This window comes from Arvicola amphibius, chromosome 2 (assembly GCF_903992535.2).
Source record: "Arvicola amphibius chromosome 2, mArvAmp1.2, whole genome shotgun sequence".
Classification (NCBI taxonomy): domain Eukaryota; kingdom Metazoa; phylum Chordata; class Mammalia; order Rodentia; family Cricetidae; genus Arvicola; species Arvicola amphibius.
This window is the reverse complement of record NC_052048.2, coordinates 150112342-150132199: the sequence shown is the minus strand read 5'-3', so window position 1 is coordinate 150132199 and position 19858 is coordinate 150112342. Positions and strand designations below refer to the sequence as shown.

The following is a 19858-nucleotide window of genomic DNA, read 5'->3' as shown; positions in this document are numbered from 1 at the left end:
TTGAATAGATATGGAGAGAGTGGACAATCTTGACTTGTTCCTGATTTCAGTAGAATCGCTGGGAGTTTCTCTCCGTTTAGTTTGATGTTGGCTGTTGGCTTGCTGTATATTGCCTTTATTTTGTTTAGGTATGATCCTTGTATTCCTGCTCTCTCCAAGACCTTTATCATGAAGGGATGTTGTATTTTGTCAAAAGGTTTTTGACAAATGAGATGATCATGTGGTTTTTTTTTCAGCTTCTTTATATGGTGGATTACACTGACTGATTTTCATATGTTGAACCATCCCTGCATCTCTAGTATGAAGCTGACTTGATCATGGTGGATTTTTCTGATGTGTTCTTGAATTCGATTTGCCAGTATTTTATTTAGTATTTTTGCATCAATGTTCATGAGTGAGATTGGTCTGTAATTCTCTTTCTTAGTAATGTCTTTCTGTGGTTTGGGTATAAGGATAATTGTAACCTCATAAAGAGTTTAGCAATGATCCTTCTGTTTCTACTGTGTGGAACAATTTGAGGAGTATTGGTATTAGTTCTTCTTTGAAGGTCTTGTAAAATTCTGAGCTGAAACCATCTGGTCCTGGACTTTTTTGGTTGGGAGACTTTTGATGACTGTTTCTATTTCTTCAGCACTTATAGGTCTGTTTAATTTGCTTATTTGGTCTTGAATTAATTTTGGCAAGTGATATGTATCCAGAAAATTGTCCATTTCCTTTAAGTTTTCCAATTTTGTGGACTACAGGTTTTTGAAATATGAGCTGATGATTCTCTGTATTTCCTCCATGTCTGTTGTTATGTCCCCTTTTTGATTTCTGATTTTGTTAATTTGGATATTCTCTCTCTGCCTTTTGATTAGTTTGGATAAAGTTTTGTCTGTTTTGTTGATTTTCTTGAAGAACTAACTCTTTGTCTCATTGATTCTTTGTATTGTTTTCTTTGTTTCTACTTTGTTGATTTTAGCCCTCAATTTGATTATTTCCTGCTGTCTAGTTCTCTTAGGTGAGTTTGCTTCTTTTTGTTTTAGAGTTTTCAAATGTTCTTTTAATTCACTAGTGTGGGATTTTTCAGCTTCTTTATGTAGGCGTTTAGTGCTATGAACTTTCCTCTTAACACTGCTTTCATTGTGTTCCATAAATTTGGGTATGTTGTGTGGTCATTTTCATTGAATTTTAGAAAGTCTTTAATTTCTCCCTTATTTTCTTCCTTGACTCATTGATGATTCAGGTGAGCATTGTTTAAATTCCATGTGTTTGTGGGTTTTCTGGAATTAGTATTGCTGTTGACTTCTAGTTTTAAACCATGGTGATCTGATAAGGTACATTGGGTTATTCCAATTTTTTGTATTTGTTGAGGTTTGTTTTGTTACTGAGTATGTAGTCAATTTTGAAAAGGTTCCATGAGGTACTGAGAGGAAGGTATATTCTTTTATATTTGGATGGAATATTCTATAGATGTTTGTTAAGTCCATTTGAGTCATAACATCTGTTAGTTCTCTTATTTCTCTGTTTACTTTTTGTCTGATTGACCTGTCCATTGTTGAGAGTGGAGTGTTGAAGGCTCCCACTATTAGTGTGTGTGGTTTAATCTATTATTTAAGCTTTAGAAGTGTTTCTTTGGCATATGAAGGTACCCTTGTATTTGGGGCATAGATGTTCAGTATTGAAATTTCCTCTTGATGGATTTTTCCTATGACTAATATGAAATGACCTTCTTTGTCTCTTTTGACTAATTTTAGCTTGAAGTCTATTTTGTTAGATATTAGGATAGCTATACCCACTTGTTTCTTAGGTCCATTTGATTGGTATATTTTTCCAACCCTTTACTCTGGAATGATGTCTGTGATGTCATTGATTTTTAAAGCTGAGTAATACTCCATTGTGTAAATTTACATTTTCTTTATTCATTCTTCATTTGAGGGCAATCTAGATTATTTCCAGGTTCTGGCTATTGTGAATAATGCTGCTATAAACAGTTGAGCAAGTGTCCTTGTGGTATGACTGAGTATCCTTTGGGTATATGCCCAGGAGTGGTATCACTAGGTTTTGAGGTAGATTTATTTCTAATTTTCTGAGAAAGTGCCATACTGATTTCCAAAGTGTCTGGACTAGTTTTCACTCCAACTAGCAGTGGAGAAGTGTTTCCCTTTACTCCACATCCTCTCCAACTTTAGATATCCTCAGTATTTTTTATCTTAGCCATTCTGATAGATGTAAGATGGTATCTCATTGTCATTTTGATTTTCATTTTCCTGGTGATAAGGATGTTGAAAACTCCCTTAAATGTCTTTTGTTCATTTGAGATTCTTCTGCTGAGAATTCCGTTTAGATCTATACGCCATTTTTAAAATGGGTTATTTTGTATTTGGGTGTCTAGTTTCTTGAGTTATTTATATATTTTTGAGATGCCCGTCAGATGTGGAGTTGGTGAAGATCATTTCCTGTTCTGTGGGTTGTCATTTTGCTTTATTTATTTTTGCTTTAGAGCCTCTGTGGGACCAAACTAGGCCCTCCATAAGTGGAAGACAGTGGTGAAGCTTCGAACATCTGAGAGGCCCTGGCAGTAGGACCAGGAGCTATCTCTGGTGCATGAGCTAGCTTGTTGGAGCCCATTCCCTGTGGTGGGATGCCATGATGCAGCGGGGAGGGGCTTGGTCTTGCCCCATCTTAATGTGCTAGACATTGATGACTCCCCATAGAGTCCTACCCACTGGGAGGAATGGATAGGGGATAGGCTGGGGGGAAGGCGAGGGGGTGCAGGAGGAAGGGTAAGGAGGAGTACTGTGCTTGGAATGTAAAATGTAATTAAAATTAAAAAATAAGATATCAGGGCAATCACAGAATGCTTCTTCTTGGGAAAGGATTCATGCAAATTTAATCTCATAAATACACTTCCAGTGTATATTTCATCCACAGAACAAGACTTCCCCATAGTAGTAAAACCATTACACCAAAACCAGGCTCAGAAGCCTCACTGGTGAATTCCTTCAGATATGTAAGCAAATAACAGGAACAGAAGAACACACACTGTGAAGCCAGCATAACCTTAATATTCAGTCTTCTAGAATGTGTGTGTGTGTATATATTTGTGTGTGTGTCCAAATGAGCTATTTTTAGATAAATGCATTTATCACATTCTTGTACTGGATCTGATAGGTGATGGCAGAACTCTGCCCTAACTGGGTGAATCCCAAGACATATGAGACAAGAGAGAAAGTAGGTCTATTCTGTGTATGTGGTCACTTTTGTTAAATCAAACAGAAAGGGGGCACCTGGATTTGAACCAGGGACCTCTTGATCTGCAGTCAAAAGCTCTACCCCTGAGCTATACCCCCACTAGTACCAGTGTGCCAGTTAGTACATTTTATCTGTGTGGTGATAAATTCTGACTATAAAGTTAAATTACAGTTCTCAGACCTACTTCTCAGTTCTCAGACCTACTTCCCAGAAGCAGCCAGACCTGACTGGTGAGATGCCTTCCTCAGCTCTGCAGCTTTCCAGGCCCATCCTTGATGAGCATCATCAGCCAAGGAAATTAGAGGAGCAATCTGCAGACCTGAGCTCATTTCACCCTGCTGTCGTGGGTGAGCTCCTGAGCTGCCAACTGCCTTCCACCTGGGCCTCCATCACCCTCTCCTCCTTCCCTGAAGACAGAGTGGGCTGTCACTCAAGGTTCTCACAGGGCCCCAGCTGGCACTGGAGCAGCAACACTGCAGGGTCCTCTCTCCCTGCTGCAGCAGCTGAGCTGGGCTTTAGCCTGTGAGGATGAAGCAAGTGAGATGGGGGCTCTGGAAGGGGAAGAAGCTCACGTGGATAATGTCCACCCTCCATGGAATACCTGATTCTAGGATGTGTCTCCTTAGTTCTGAACACATGTTTATCAGACAACCATGAAAGGAGATAATTTTTGGTGTGGCTTTCCTTCCTGGTCCCTGGACACCAGCAGTCTGTATGGATGCCGAACCTGGAAATTTCAAAAGAATTCTCCACCATCATCCTTGCCTTCTCTTTAAGAACCCAACAGAACCAGAGAAACTAGATACATGTAGGAAGACAGAAGACATAATAAGAATGGGAGGAACACTGAACTTGTAGGAAGAGATGGGAGGCAGCCATTCATCTTCATGAAGGGCTGAGCAGCTCTGTTGAGTACCATAAGCAGAATGAATGGAAGAAACATAGGACTGAGTGTGTGTGATAACTCCATGGGTAAAAACATAAACAAAAAGACTTATGGTAGGGGGCACCCGGATTTGAACCAGGGACCTCTTGATCTGCAGTCAAATGCTCTACCCCTGAGCTATGCCCCCTCCATGTCAGAGATGTTTTATAAGTGCCTTATCCTTCATAGTCACACCCAGCATTCCTACAACTTATACTTTTTACTTGGCAAGACCAGCACTGCTGCCTCCACAAACTCAGCCCAGACAGGTCCCTCTCCTGCCCCTGGTATCTCCAACTTTGTCCCATATTTAATGTCAACACCCTTCCATACACATCTGAGCCTATGGGAGCAGCACAGCTGGGGACAGGTAGACATAAGCTACTACACAGGACTTCAGATTTACATGTCTGATTTCTTCAGTTATATACAAGCTCTCAGTGTGAAAAGACCCTGCCTGACTTCTCTGGGGAACCATGTGTACCTGCATGTGAAGACAACTCTGCAGCCCATGGATGATCTGTGTCTTAGCCCTAAGGGTGGCTCCTGGGGCGATGGAGATGTCTCTTCAGGCCTGAGTGGTCATCCAGGAGATCTGACAGCAGAGCAGGAGGACAGAGGGTCAGGGGATATGAAGCTGTGGACCCTACCCTGTCCTTCAGATCTGTAACCACTAAACAAACTCGTTGCCATGAGTTTCAATCAACAAATATGGCACAATTAAATTGTTTTGAATACTCAATATTTTTTAAAATTATTTAAAAAAAACATGCATTCTCCTGAGTCCTCTTCATATTGCTCCTGTCACCCAAAGGGAGCCATTCTCTAAAGGTTTAGCCATCTCTTCTCTGCCTGTGCACTTACGTAAACTACATACAGCATGGGATGTCCTATTTACTCAGGGCAGATATCAGTAACTGACTGACTTGTAGATGAGTATTATAATTTCCATGCCTTCTTCCGTTCTCAGTATCCTATTCCATTCCTGATCCAAGTTTTAGTTGGATGAGCTTCTATGTTTCTACCACGATGATTTGTTACTGCTGTGTATGGTGAATGTGTGTCATTCTAAACAGGACAAAGACATGTGGTAGAACTTTTGATTGTCCTGAAGTTGGTGACAATATTATGTTTAAATTGTTTCATTTCCTTTAAACATCTGCATCTTCCACAAACCTTGAGTTCTCTACGAAACACTTGTCAGAATAATTTTCCATGCATGGAAATGTTTCTACTGTTTAATAAATATTCTCCTTTCTGTTTTCCAGGAGTGACCTTGGCTCCTGCTCCTTTCGTTCTAGCTGCCCCCAAAATCTTTGGCATAATCACTGCCCTGTGACTTCCTTCACCTTCACCATAACCTGCTTCTGCCCAACCACCTCTTCTATGTGGAAGTCTCTCTTTCCCAGGTGCCAACTTCTTCAATGTTTCTTAACAAACTACTCATGTGAGAGGTGAATAGAAGTAAAATTTCTAAACTTTGTATGACTGATAAGACCTATAACTCTTCTCACATACTATACTGATGGTCAGGACACTTACCTTAAATATTTTTTTCATAAATAACGTGGTAGTTTGAGAACAAACCCAGTAGGTTCATATATTTAAATGTTGGTCCTTAGTTGGTGAACTTTTAGGAAAGATTAGGAGGTGTGACCTTCTTGGAGAAGGTATCCACAGGGAGGGGCTTTGTGGCCTCAGAATCCCATATCAGGCCCAGTCTTACTCTCTGCCCCCTGCTTGTGGATCAGATGTAAACTGTCAGTTACTGCTCCAGTGCCATGCCTGCCCACCTGCCACCATGATGCCCACCATGATGATCGTGAACTAACCTCAGATACTGTAAGCAATCCCCCATTAAATGCTTTCTTTATAAGTTTTCTTGATCATGGTGTGTCTTCATGGCAATAGAACAGTATATTAACTATTTACGTAACAGTATAGTAACACAGAATAGTAAGTGAGAATTTCATTATCAGGGCCTGGGTATTGCTTTGACAGGCCTGCCCATGCTGCTTGTTGGAAGAATATGAAAGAAGTTGGGATTTTGGATTAGAAAGGCAATTGAGTGCTGTAAACTTGACTTACTGGGCCATATCATTAGGAATGTAGAAAACAGTAGTGCTCACAGCAATGTGGTTGTGAAGTTCTAGTTCAAAAGAGGCAAGGTGAGAAAGCTGGTCCCGATGGCATGGACATGGGTGAGATGGCCGTGACGCTTGCTGGAGCAAAAGAGCTGGCCCTGATCATGTGTGCATGGCAGAGCTGTCCCTCTCTTCATTGATGCATGTTGTGCGAGCGCTGGCCCTGCACCTTATCAGAGGCTAAGTAGTGTAGACTCAGAATAGCTGGTGTACCAGTTGCTTAGGGGTATTGAGAAAACTTGCCTTGATGGTGAGGTGCAGGAGAGGAAGGGGCATGGGAGAGCTGGTCCAGATGGCATTTGAGTAAGAGAGCTGGCCCCACCCTATGCCAGCTAACACATACATACAGGAGAGCTGGCTTCTCCCCTCCCCTCAGCAGAGCAGGAGAGTCAGCCTGATTGATGTGGGAGGGTCTTCTGTTTGAGTTGATTTCATTGGTTAATAAAGAAACTGCCTGGCCCATTTGATTGGCCAGCCCTTAGGTGGGCGGAGTAGACAGAACAGAATGCTGGGAAGGGAAGTTAAAAAACTGCCATGCCTCTGCTCTCTGGGTCAGACATGGTGAAGCTCCAGCCCAAGATAGACGTACGCTAGAATCTTCCCAGTAAGGCACCACTTCGTGGTGCTACACAGATTATTAGATATGGGTTAATCAAAATGTGAGTGAGAGGCTGAAACTAATGGACCAGGCAGTGTTTAAAAGAATACAGTTTGTGTGTTGTTATTTTGGGGCATAAGCTAGCCAGGTGGCTGAGAGCTGGGCGGCGGGAAGTGGTCCGCAGCTCCACACTACACCTGATGGCAGGGGTGCAAGAGGACTGGCCCCAACAAATACCTGGGCAGAGTGGAAGAAATGGCTTTGGTGGCATGGGAGTGCAAGAACCAGTCTCACCTCTCACCTGTAGCATTACTGGTATGGGAAGTATTGTCACATCCCTCAACTGGGCAGAGTGGGAGAGCTGACCCTGGTGGTTTGAGTGCAGGAGAGTTGGCCCTGATTGCATGGGGGTAGGAAAGCTGCGACCATCTCTTGCCCAGGTGGTAAGGGATTGCTGGCCCCAGAGGCTTGGGAATGGGAGAGCCGGAGAGCTGGAATGCAGACCAACTCAACTACCATCCAGGCCCAGATCCAAGGCTTTGAGTTGGCTCACACCAACAACTTCCCAGCCTAGGAGGTGTTGGAGCACATGTGGGAGGTGGCCTTGCAGGTCCATAGCTGCAGGATCCCTGCAACTCAGAGCAACAGCAGAATATCTGAGAGTTTCTATGAGGGTTCAGTGTTGATGTTGTAGCAGAATCCAGAGGCCATGAACTAGCTGCATGACTTAGTGCAATGAACATTTGCAAGTAAAGGTGTTTGAACTGTTTGGATAAAAATGGTATATACTGTGCAGCATACCACAACTTCCAACGGCACAATGACAAATAAGTATGTGATGGAGATTAGAGAAAGACAGAGGAGCAGAATGGTTTGTGCACAGAAAGCTGTGCTTGATACAGGAGCAGGTTGTTGACTAAAGGGGTCGACTAGATGGTTTGCTTGTTTTGACTTCCGTTTCTTTCTTTTCTGTTTTTAATTTATTTTTATTTACTTTTGGGGTGGATTCTACATGGTTGGAGGGCAAATATGGAAGGAACAGCAAATGTGTGGGATTTGGTGTGAATGCCCCAAAGATTAAATAAAAAATTATTTTTTCAAAATATTTTCATTGATTCTTAGAGAACTTCATAGAATGTATTTTGATCATATTTGCTTTCAACTATTTCTTTAAACTCCTCTTCACAGATCCAATCCACCTTACATCCCCAGGACTGTGTCCTTCAATTTGTGCTATCGTGTGCTTCTAAGAGGGAAGCCATCCATATCATTGACTTACCACAAGGCATACCCAAACAGAAAACTGTTTTCTCTCCCTCATAAGCCATCAATTGCTTAAGATCCAACCATTTGAGCTTCACTTGAGAGATGGGTGAGTGAGATGAGCTGAATGCAGGCTTCCATGCATTAGAGCTTCTGTCACAGCTGTGAACTAAGATAGGAGGGCGCTGCCATGAGGAGGTGGCAGAGGACTGGGCCTCACAGAAGAAAGCAGTATTAGCAAGAACACATGTCAGGGAGTGGCCATACAGGTTCAGAGATGTTTATTAGATACATATGAAGCAGATGGGGGCATAGCTCAGGGGTAGAGCATTTGACTGCAGATCAAGAGGTCCCCGGTTCAAATCCGGGTGCCCCCTTGCTAGATGTCTCTTTTAGATACAAGAAACAAAATCTGATATTGGTTAACACAGAGGCAACTGATATACTTACTGTGTTCCCCTGTGCTCTGTGTTCTGCTCAGGACTGGACCCTGTTCTCTTCCCTGAGAGGAGCTAGTACAGGACTCACTGTAAACCCATCCAGGTCACACTCATGCTGTGGCAGAGGCTGACCTCCAATGCACTGGGAAGGCTCCATCAGTGCAGGACTTCAGAGGAGTTCTACAAGGTTGAAGAGCAGATTCTTCCTCTGGCAACTTTCCAGAGTCAAGCCCTTGGGATAACCCTCCTGAGCACCCAGAAAGGGGGATCCTTACATGATGTCCCCCACAACCTGTGCTTTGATTCCTGATACTTCTGAAGAAATACTAGGATCCATGTATTTGTCTCCTATTTAGACTAAGACTCTGAGGAAAAGGAAAATGACTGACCTTGCTTTGTGTCCTCAACATGACTGATAGTGACCACAACATAGGAAACTCCATGGTGTTTGCTGAGTGAATAAATGATGGTGTGACATAAAGGGCACCCTCCTCATATCGTGGAAGACAGAGAAAGTTCTCTCTGAGTAAAAGGTTTGGACCATTGGAAACCCAGAACATCAGCTCTTGTCTTGGCCACTTCAAGAAAATTAAGTGTGAACTTAAGGAAAACACCAGTTAAGAGTCCTTTTGTGGGTGAAAGCTGATGTCTTTAGGACACCTGAGGGAGGGGGCATTGAGATGGGCTCACTGAGGTTGGAGAGGAGAAGACAGAGGCAGATGGAAATAGGAAAATCTTGCCACGTCAAGATCATTATCAGGAACCAGTAGATTGTGAACATATAGGAAACCTGGGTGTGGTGCAAGGTGGAAGAGGTACTAATAAGAGAGAGGCTGCCTTCCCTATAAGCTCAGGGGTAGAGCATTTGACTGCAGATCAAGAGGTCCCTGGTTCAAATCCAGGTGCCCCCTTCCTTAAATATGATTTTAGTAGTTAACCTACCACATTCACCTTGGGGAGGACCTCAGAGAAGCTAGGATGTTTCCATTAGAGCCTACCTCTCTGGGATCCAAAATAAAGAGTAATTTCATGTCTCAGGTGAGGATGACTTAGTCTCATAGCAGAACTCTCACTCAGGGAACCAAACACTCCTGACTCTACAGCTACCCACTTCCCCCATTAGCACAATAGTCATAAACTGAAAATGATAGGAGGAAAAAATATAAGAAAATTTACCATAAAGGAAGATATATACTTCATCAGATTTTTCATGTACTGTGCATAATTGAGAAAATGCAAACTCAGTAGCAAATGTCAAAGAAATCTAAGTCCAAAGAGAACGTCTTAAAAACCTAGGCTACAAGGAGCAGGTGATACACACAGGACAAGAAATCATCATGCCAGGTAACCTTTCAACAGCAGTTCTTGACACTAGAAGACAATACAAAACATGTTTGGGGACTCCAGGATACCTCTGACCAACAACTCAAATGGAAGTGTTCCATGCCTGGAAATGGATGCTTTTTTTGGCAATCTATTGCTTCTCGGGTGAGCATGAGCCCCTCTGTAAGACAATTCCAATTAAACTCTGGTGTCCCAGAGTCCCTCCAGAACAATACAGGCTATTGCCATTTCTTTCAGTTGCTCACCAGAACTTGTTGACAGAGCCCTATTGCTGAAGACACAACCCCTATTAGTCACAGGAGGTGGGGGAACCAAGTTGGTGCTGACCAGGAAACTTCCTCCATGTTGACTAGCTTTGGTTGAACTAGAAGGTGCTTTGCCAGTGCTTTGTGCCTTTTTACCTTTGTGTACTCTCCTCGTTAGCACCACAACACAGTACTGCCTCAGCCAAGGATGCTCTGTGTTTTCTCATCTCCAGTGTCCTATGGAGTCTGATTCACCACTATTGACAATCATCATTCAAGAGAGATGAGTACACTGTGAACTCTGTACATTGTTGACTGACTGTGTGTCTTTCTGTCTGTCTATCTGTGTGCATATATGATGTGTTTATACATGACGTTATGTGCACGCCATGGAGTATGAGGGGAAGTCAGAGGAAAGCCTCATATGTCAGACCTCACCTTCTGCTTTATGTGAAGTAGAGACCGTCTTATTGTTTATAACTGGGATGCACACTCCAGGTTAACTGGCCATGAGGTCCAGCCAGATGTTCCTGACTGCAACTCCTACATTTCCTTAGGAGTGCTTGGATTATATACATGTACCTCTGCATCTGGCTTCATCATATGGGATATGTAGATGGGTATATGTCCAAACAGGTTCTCAGGCTTATGCAGCAAGTGCTGATGTCTGCTGGGCCATCTCATTAGACACCATAGTGATAATTTGATTATTGCTTTCATGCAATCTTAGTTACTCTGCAGAAATAGCTTCAGTCTCTGCAAGTACTGGTGGTCTGCATGTTCCTTTTGTCTTCAGCTAAGATATTAGGCTGTAGAGTTGTCCATTGTAAGCCTTGGAGCTCCAGAGCTGTCCAGCTCTGCTTAGCCCTAAAGAAGGCAGTGTAGCAAATGCTGTCTGGGAAAAGTTAGAATCTTGGCTGAGAATTTGGTTTGCGAAGTAAAACTTAAAGTGCTTGAAGCACGGCTGCCACACCACAGATCCTGATGATTTAGGAGCGATGCCAGCCAACGGCCACCATTAGATGCCCACCAGACCAACAAGCAGCCTGGCTGGTATCCAGGAGACTGTGTGCTTCACCCCCACGGCCTGGGATCCCTAATCCCTGGCTCTGAAGAACCAACTGGAGTTCTCCAGGTTAGGCAGAAAGACAGCACACTTTTCACCCCCATCTTTAGTGTCATTGCCCACAGCCATCTCCAGTTGCTGTGCAAACTTCCACACATGGTTCTAGACATGGATACAGGTCCTTTCTACTGAAACCGCCAAGGCCTAGGACTAGTAAACTCATTCCTCCTTGTAATTATGAAGAAGATTTGGGCACCTGAGAGATTTGGAATCCAAGGAAGACACACAGGCATCTGACATGCACCTTACACTGGTGAGCAAGTAGATAGGGTGATGGCAAATGACTGCCCTGTGGGGGGCGGGATTCCAGACCATTTGAGTCTTCTCATCACACTCTGGGGGCAGTACAAGAGGAGCCTGGTAGGCCACAAGTGGCCAGAACAAGGGAGAAGATTTGCTCTGTTCTGGTGTCTGAGGCTAGAAACAGAGTCATTTTGTCGCATATAACTGTGAACTTTTAAACCTTGGACAGAGACCTCCTAGGCAGAGAACAAAGTAAATAGAAAAAAAAAAAACAAGAGATTTGACCACCAAGAAAAGAGACAAGACTGAGGGGCGGGAGGCTGGAGAGACAGCACTTGCTTGAGAGCACACATTGTTCTTCCAGAGGACCCAGGTGTGATTCCTAGCACCCTCTTGGAAGCTCACAATGGTCTCTAACTCCAGCTCCAGGATGATGGTTGGCATGCTTTCCTGAGTTCTTTGGCAACCAGGCAGCCATGCGTTGTACAGACAGACATGCAGGAAAAACACAATACACATAAAATTAAAAAGGAACAATGACTTAAGGACATGTTGGTGGTGCTGCACAGTGGGGAGAATGGGACAAACGGACCCAATGACTGTGCCTCAGGATTCCCGAACAGCCTCTGACTCAGGACATCCCTCCACAATGCCAGGTTTATGGAGCAACTAACTGAGAGAACTTCTGACATAGACACAGATCATTAACCATCGATGGGACTCTCATTTATGAATGATATTCGATGTTCCCAAAAGACACTGACAGGATCCTAGGCAGGGTGGTGTTGGCGGTGATTAGGAAGAAGAACACTAAAGAAAGACAGCAGTTTTAGGCTTACAAATGAACAGAAACAGAATTAGGAAGGACCTGGATTTGAACTCTGAACCTGACTCTACATTCAAACATTCTATTTATGGGTTGAATCCCCATGACCTGAGAGAGGTTGCTTGGTATTTTGCCTTGTTGCCATGCCTGTGGATGTGATAATATACTGTGTATTTTATTAAAGCAGGCCCATAACCAGCTGACTGAGACTATGAGTTTCCTTCTCCATCATCAGAGGCCCCTCATTTATCTCAAGGGTTCTTCTCAACTGTGAACCACAATCTGAATTCCTATAATAAGACAGAGACTCTGCCTTCCCCTTGGTTAGTACCTGATGAATGTGGGGTACAGGGGTGGAGATCATGGCTTGTCAACAGAGCTCCCAAAGGAGATTTTGGGGTTCAAATAATTTCACCCCATTTTTCGTTTTTTGTTTGTTTGTTTGTTTGTTTTTCGAGACAGGGTTTCCCTGTAGTTTCTAGGGCCTGTCCTGGATCTAGCTCTTGTAGACCAGGCTGGCCTCGAACTCAGAGATCCGCCTGCCTCTGCCTCCTGAGTGCTGGGATTAAAGGCATGAGCCACCACCGCCCAGCTTCACCCCATTTTTCAAAAGCCATGGTCACAGCACAGCTCAGTGGTGCATTTTTGGAGATGCTGGGCTTCTGTGGGACAGTCTTCCTTCTTCTGGGATGCTTGTTTCCATCTAACAGAATTGTCTAGGTAGCACTTGAATCAAATCCATCTTCACAAGGGTATGCAAGCCACACAGCCAAGGATGGATGTAACTAGAAGACGCCCGGTTCTCTTCCTGCCTTGAACTGACGTAGTCAATGCCTCCTGCCATGGAGAGGAATCAGCTTCACTTTTCCAACAGCAAAGTGCTATCTGCCATTGCCTCTGAATTCTCTTCATGACCAGTCGGTTCTCATGGGAAGTCTGGCTCCACCCATAGACTCTGTGGCAAAACCAGCCTGTCAGAAATGTCTCACACAGCCATTGCTTTACTCTGAAATAGCCTCTCAGCTCTGTGAGTTCAAGTATAGATTTTTATGCCTATGGGTCTTCACGACAGCCATTGTACCTTATCTTTTCAGCAGTGAGCATCCTGCAGGCCCTGTACTTTTTAATCAAACAAGACAACCCAGTAGACGTTTCAGTGACATCCTAATGCTGCTAAACTTATGAAAGGAACAAACCACCTTCCTAATCAGAGAGCACTGTTCTAGCTTCCCTTCAGCAGAGGGCATTAGTGGCTTAGTGACTAAAATGCTTCAGCCAACCTCTGCTGACGTCCTGCACTTACTATGAGTCTTTGCCTCCAGGTAGTGTTTGTCCATGCTAGCACAGCCCCAGATTCTGAATTCCCACTACACATCATAGCCTGTCAGCACATCCTTAAATTCAGAATGCAGTTCTTCACCTGATGGGCAGCTCTGGACCACACTGGGACCATTGCTCAGTAAGAGGGGACAGAAAGATTTGTTCAAGCCTCATTTCTGCTGCTCTGATAAAATGCCGAGGCAAGAGGCAAGTGAGAGGAGAAGGGGTTTGTGTTAGCTCACAATTTCAGGATACGGTCACTTATTTCAGTGAGGTCAAGGCAGCAGGAACTTTACACACTTAGTCACATCACATCTACCCTTAACAGCAGAGAAGAATGAATGCACACATGCTCGTTAGTGCTAAGCTCACTTTCTACACTCACACTATCCAGGATCCCTGCCTAGAGAACAGTGCTGTGTCATCATGTATCAGTTGACTTAATCATCAAGACAATCCCCTACTGACATGAACACAGGCCAACCTGATCTAGACACTGTATCCTTCATGGAGACTTCATTTCCAAGGTGATTCTACAGTGTGTCAAACTGACAATTAAAACTTACTATCCCAGTGAGGATGAGAGAATCCAGATGGGGAGAACAAGAAGGTAGAGAGGACTCAGCAGAGGTCAGCTGTGTGCATTGTACTAATGATCTAATGTACTTTGGGAGTTCCAGCCTTTGGGTTAGTGGCTGATTATAGTGTGGCTGAGAATGGAACCCACAGAAGTAAATGAGGCATAGAAGCTCTGATTCCAGAAACCTCAGCTAATGAAGACTTTCTAATCTCATGGGCATCCTGACTTAGATGAATCCAGTAAGTCAGTAACCAGATTCCAACATAAATAAGGGGGCTCCTGGATTTGAACCAGGGACCTCTTGATCTGCAGTCAAATGCTCTACCCCTGAGCTATACCCCCACTGGTACCAGTGTACCAGTTAATACATTTCATCTGAGTGGTGATAAATTCTGACTATAAACTTAAATTACAGATCTTCTCAAACCTACTTCCCAGAAGCAGCCAGACCTGCTTGGTGAGATGCCTTCCTCAGCTCTGCAGCTTTCCAGGCCCATCTTTGACGAGCATCATCAGTCACGGAAATTAGAGGGGCAGTCTGCAGACCAGAGCCCATTTCACCCTGCTATCCTGAGGGCCAACTGCCTTCCACCTGGGCCTCCATCTCCCTCTCCTCCTTCCCTGAAGACAGAGTGGGCTGCCAATCAAGGTTCTCACAGGGCCCCAGCTGACACTGGAGCAGCAACACTGCAGGTCCCTCTCTCCCTGGTTCAGCAGCTGAGCCGGGCTTTAGCCTGTGAGGATGAAGCAAGAGAGCAGTGGACTCTGGAAGGGGAAGAAGCTCATGTGGGTAAATGTCCACACCCCCACAGAAAGTTGGGTTCTGGGATTTTTTTTCCTTAGTTCTGGACATATGTTCATAGAGGAAGAAAATGTTTGGCCTCCTTTCTGGTCCCTGGACACCAACTGTCTGTATGGCTGCTGTGCCTGGTCTTTGCCTTCTCTTTAAGACCCCAACAGAACCAGAGAAACCAGATATATGCAGGAAGAAAGGAGTCATAATAAGAATGCAGGGTGGGGGGGCAATTGAGCTTGTAGGAATAGATGGGAGGTTGCCATCCATCCACATGATCTGTAGCTCCCAGCTCTGCTGAAGACCATCAAGTGGAATGATGGAAGAAAAATAGTATTGAGTGATAACTCTTTGGGTATAAACTAAAGAATAAATTCATGGTAGTGATCACCTGGATTTGAACTAAGGATCTCTTGATCTGCAGTCAAATGTTCTACCCCTGAGTTATAGTGGTATATTATATTTGTTTTAATAAATAAAGCTTGCCTGAAGATCAGAGGGCAAAACAGCCACACTAGTCAACCATACAGGCCAGGGAGTGGTGAGTGGTGGCACACACCTTTAATCCCAGGACTCAGGAGACAGAGGCAAAAAGAGTTCTGTGAGTTCAAGGCTACCTTGGACTATACAAGATCAATCCAGAAACAGATCCAGGTGGTGGTGGTTCACATCTTTAATCCCAGTGTTTGGGAATGACACATTTTTAATCCCAGCACTAAGGAGGTGGAGACAGGCGCGATATGGCTTGGTAGAGAGAGGAATATAAAGGGAAAGAGACAGGAACTCAGTGGAGTGTGGGGTCTGAGGATCTGTGGAGACAGGATCTAGTCCTTTCAGTCTGAAGGTTTGGTAGGGGCAAAAGGTCTCTCTAGGTGTTAGCTATTTTGTTTTCCCGATTTTCAGCTTCAACTGTCTCTGGGTTTCTATTATTCATGCTACCTCCTTGTTATGCCCCGTCCTTGTCAGAGATGTTTAATAAGTGTTTTTCAACTTCCTAGTCACACCCAACATTCCTACAACTTATTTGTATCACAAGATTTGCCAAGACCAGCATTGTTGCCTCCACTAACTCATCCCAGACATCCCTAGTGTCTCCAACTCTGACCCCTGTTGCCATGACATAACACACACACACACACACACACACACACACACACACACACACATCTCAGCTGTGGAAACAGCACAGCTGGAAACAGGAGGACATAAGCTTATCAAGAAAACCATCTTTTTATATCTACTTTCTGTTTCTCAGAAAATTCCATCTGGCTGCATGTCCTGGTCTATTTCTAAGATGGCTCCATCTGGCTGCATGTCCTGGTCTATTTCTAAGATGGCTCCATTCTGGCTGCATGTCCTAGTCTATTTCTAAGATGGCTCCATTCTGGTTGCATGTCCTGGTCTGTTTCAAAGATGGTTCCATCTGGCTGCATGTCCTGGTCTGTTTCTAAGATGACTCCATTCTGGCTGCATGTCCTGGTCTATTTCTAAGATGGCTCCATTCTTGTTGCATGTCCTGGTCTGTTTCAAAGATGGTTCCATCTGGCTGCATGTCCTGGTCTGTGTGCTGCTAAATAAAATCACTATTGTGTGGCTTGTCTAACTCAATTCAGTCTGAAATCAGCAACTGACTGACTTTGTAAATAAGAATTATTTACATATACCTCCTGCTAGGCTCGTTTTTCAAATATATTTCTACCTCAACTTTTTTTTTAAATTGTCTTTAATGTTTCTATCATGATGATTAGGTAATAGGATTCATGGGTTATCCAGATGGCGTTAAGTATGGCTAAGTTTTTGAGTAGAACCTTTGCTTTCCTGGAAGCTAGTGACAACCTTATATTTTAAACACCCGAATAGATACACCTATGTGTTTCAATGGCTGACGATCACTGCGCCCTCTGTGAACTGTACGCTACAGCCCTGGTTCCTACAGTCATGTGCGTCTCTCCTGGCACACAGCAGCTTCAGACAGTCTCTGAAGCCCTAACAACCTCAGCACTGCACAAAGTCCAGAGTCTCTTCTGAGAATCAGGATGCTCTCTCAACCACAAGTCATTGAAAAATAGGAAAATGAAGTTATATACTTCCAATATACAATGTTTCTGTTGTTACTATGAAGACACATAAAAGAAAGCATTTAACTGGGAGCTCATGGTACCAGAGGATTGGCTAGACCATGGCCATCATGGTGAAAAGCACGGCAGCAGGCAGGCAGGCATGACTGGAGCATAAGGCAGAGAAAGAGGGAGAGCTGACTGGGAATGGTGTGGGCTTTTGAAACCTCAAGCCCACCCCAGACACACCTCATCCAACAAGGCCATACCAAATAATTCTACCAACTGTGGACCAAGCATTCAAATATACGAGCCTGTGGGGGCCATTCTCACTCAAACTACAACATACAAGAGACAGTATAAACATTCCTGTTCCAAAAGGGAGGAATGGGGTGCAGCAAAGAAATACTGGACCAAAGTAAGACTGCAACTCAACAGGAAACACCTTCTGCTCCAGGCCTGGCATCAGGCTCATGATGGACACCTGTACTCCAGCACTCTTGGGCAGCGTTACATCCCCAGCTCTGCTCCCTGAAGCATATATAAGCTCTGCCTTGGTCGGCTCCAGTCTCTGCCTGCACAAAGTCTGGAAATGGGATCAGGGACTCTGTACAAGAATCAGATCATTCTGGAACTCAAGCACATGTAGAAACACTTGTTTTAGTCTGCACTTCTATGTTGTATTTCTGAAGGAAAAGACCATGACAGGCAGCCTGCCTAAGTCACATGATGCTTAGTAACATGATCATATTCTAGAACCACATTTCTGGTTCTGGAACATTCCACTGATCCAGCTCAACGGATGATTAGACTAGTGTCCTTCCTGCCTAGTGTGTCTCTATCACTTAGTGTTCTCTCCTATCACCTTCTATTAGTGCCCATTGACCTGGACAATGGCATGAGGCAACCTGAAGAAGTACTGTCTGTATATAGGGTGCTAAAAGCAAACCTCACAGGGGGTACATAAACTTGAACTAGGGACCTCTTGATCCATAGTTCTCAACCCCTAAGCTATACCATCAGTCCTGCTGAGGATGTCTAACAAACACCATCTTATCTGCACTCTAACACCATTTGTCCTGTGAACAGACTTTATATGAACCTAAGAAAGTTTTGATGATAAATAAATTTTATCTCACAACAGATTATTATTACCTTTCTGCCCTTTCCTTCCATATAGCCCTCATCCTCATCCTGGTACTCAAAGTGTCTCTACAAAATCTTTACAGCTCATTTTTCTTAGTGCCATTTAGAGGCATCTAATTGAAAAACGTTTGCTAAGATCTGGGATGCCTCTTTTCCCCACTCTCCCTCTGGCTCTTTCCCTCCCTCCCTTCCTCTGCATCTCCAGTAAGCTTCACTGGCAGTAAACTTGGCACAGAATTCTCTTCCCTCCCAACCTCCACCACATCATTTGAGAGCTTTGTTGGCCACCTTCTCCCCTCTGCTCTTTCTAATTCTCCCACAAGTTATGTCTTAGTTTGGGGCAGGATCTTAACTGAGCTCAGGAATAAATAGAAAAGTCACTCTCTAATAATGATTTGACTTAGAAGCACAGCATGGACACACCAGATGGTCAGCCCAGGTGGAGTAGCAAATACCAGAAGTTTCTCTTCGGCTGGACAAGTCCTGACTCAAGAGACAAAGATATGCACCCGCGTTGTGTGTGCATACACACCCCACAGCAGACATCCTGGCATCGAGTACATCAGGGCTTCCAGGGCCCAGATGGAGTTTCAGGCATCTTGACTTTCTCACAGCATAGCATTGAAGATAATGGTAAGTTCTAAACACCAGAAAGAGAGGGAGCATCCAAGTACATGATGTCCAGCTAGAGTCTCAAGATGCCCCAGCCACAAACAGCCAGTCCAAAGGCTGATGTATCAAGACCTCTGCACACATACAAGCTTCTTCATTCTAGTTTAAATAATAGTCCACCCCCTCATCACTGTTCCTGTCCACTAAAGCTCCCGTTTCCTCTTTATCCACTCAGTGCCCATCATCATAACCCCATCTTCATGCTCCCTTGATGCCCTTGCCCCTCTATCAGCCAATCTCTGTGCTTGGTCTCTTTATTTGCTCTGCAGCTACTCCTGAATATAGCTGGAGAAAAAGCCAGTAATTGTCACTTCTGACACCTGCCATAGAGCTGCAGACAGAGGAAGTGGAGCGAGAGAGAGATTGGGCCTGGTGTGGACTTATTTAAACCTCAAAACCCAGTGACACACTTTCTCCAACAAGGCCACAGCTCCCAATCCTTCTCAAATAATGCTACTCCCTGATGACTAAGCATTTAAATATACAAGACTGTGTGTGTCATTCTTATTCAAACTACAACAACCTCTCAGGCTCCTCTAGACTAGACTTCCTGAAATAAGTCTCAGGGTCACTCAGGAGACTATCTGGGTCATAGCAATTGTGACTGACTGTGACCTGGATGGGACTTCACAGGTGAGTGCTCTGTCGGCTCCTTGCTGGGATGTGGGCTCTTTCTATAAGCTATGTATTTGCTCTGCTGTGGAAAGATCCCGAAGAATTGGAATAAATGAGAGAAAAGCAGAAATGATTATGAGCAACAGTTTCTAAGAGGAAAAACAAAATGACTTAGCAGGGAGCACCCGAACTAGAACCGGGGACCTTACTGGTTAGAAGCTAAATGCTCTAAAGCCAGATGTTCTACCCCCTGAGCTATACCCTCTGCTCTATGATAAGGGTCTACA

The 19858-nt window shown here is 44.1% G+C and overlaps 4 non-coding genes across 4 annotated transcripts; 1 reads left to right on the top strand and 3 right to left on the bottom strand.

Moving 5' to 3' along the window:
* Positions 1-3260: 3260 nt before the first annotated feature.
* Positions 3261-3332, bottom strand: Trnac-gca. The gene has a single exon. It is a non-coding gene; the product is annotated as a tRNA-Cys (tRNA).
* Positions 3333-4235: 903 nt separating this feature from the next.
* On the bottom strand, positions 4236-4307 carry Trnac-gca. Its single transcript has one exon. It is a non-coding gene; the product is annotated as a tRNA-Cys (tRNA).
* Positions 4308-8469: 4162 nt separating this feature from the next.
* On the top strand, positions 8470-8541 carry Trnac-gca. Its single transcript has one exon. It is a non-coding gene; the product is annotated as a tRNA-Cys (tRNA).
* Positions 8542-14558: 6017 nt separating this feature from the next.
* Trnac-gca lies at positions 14559-14630 on the bottom strand. The gene has a single exon. It is a non-coding gene; the product is annotated as a tRNA-Cys (tRNA).
* Positions 14631-19858: the final 5228 nt, after the last annotated feature.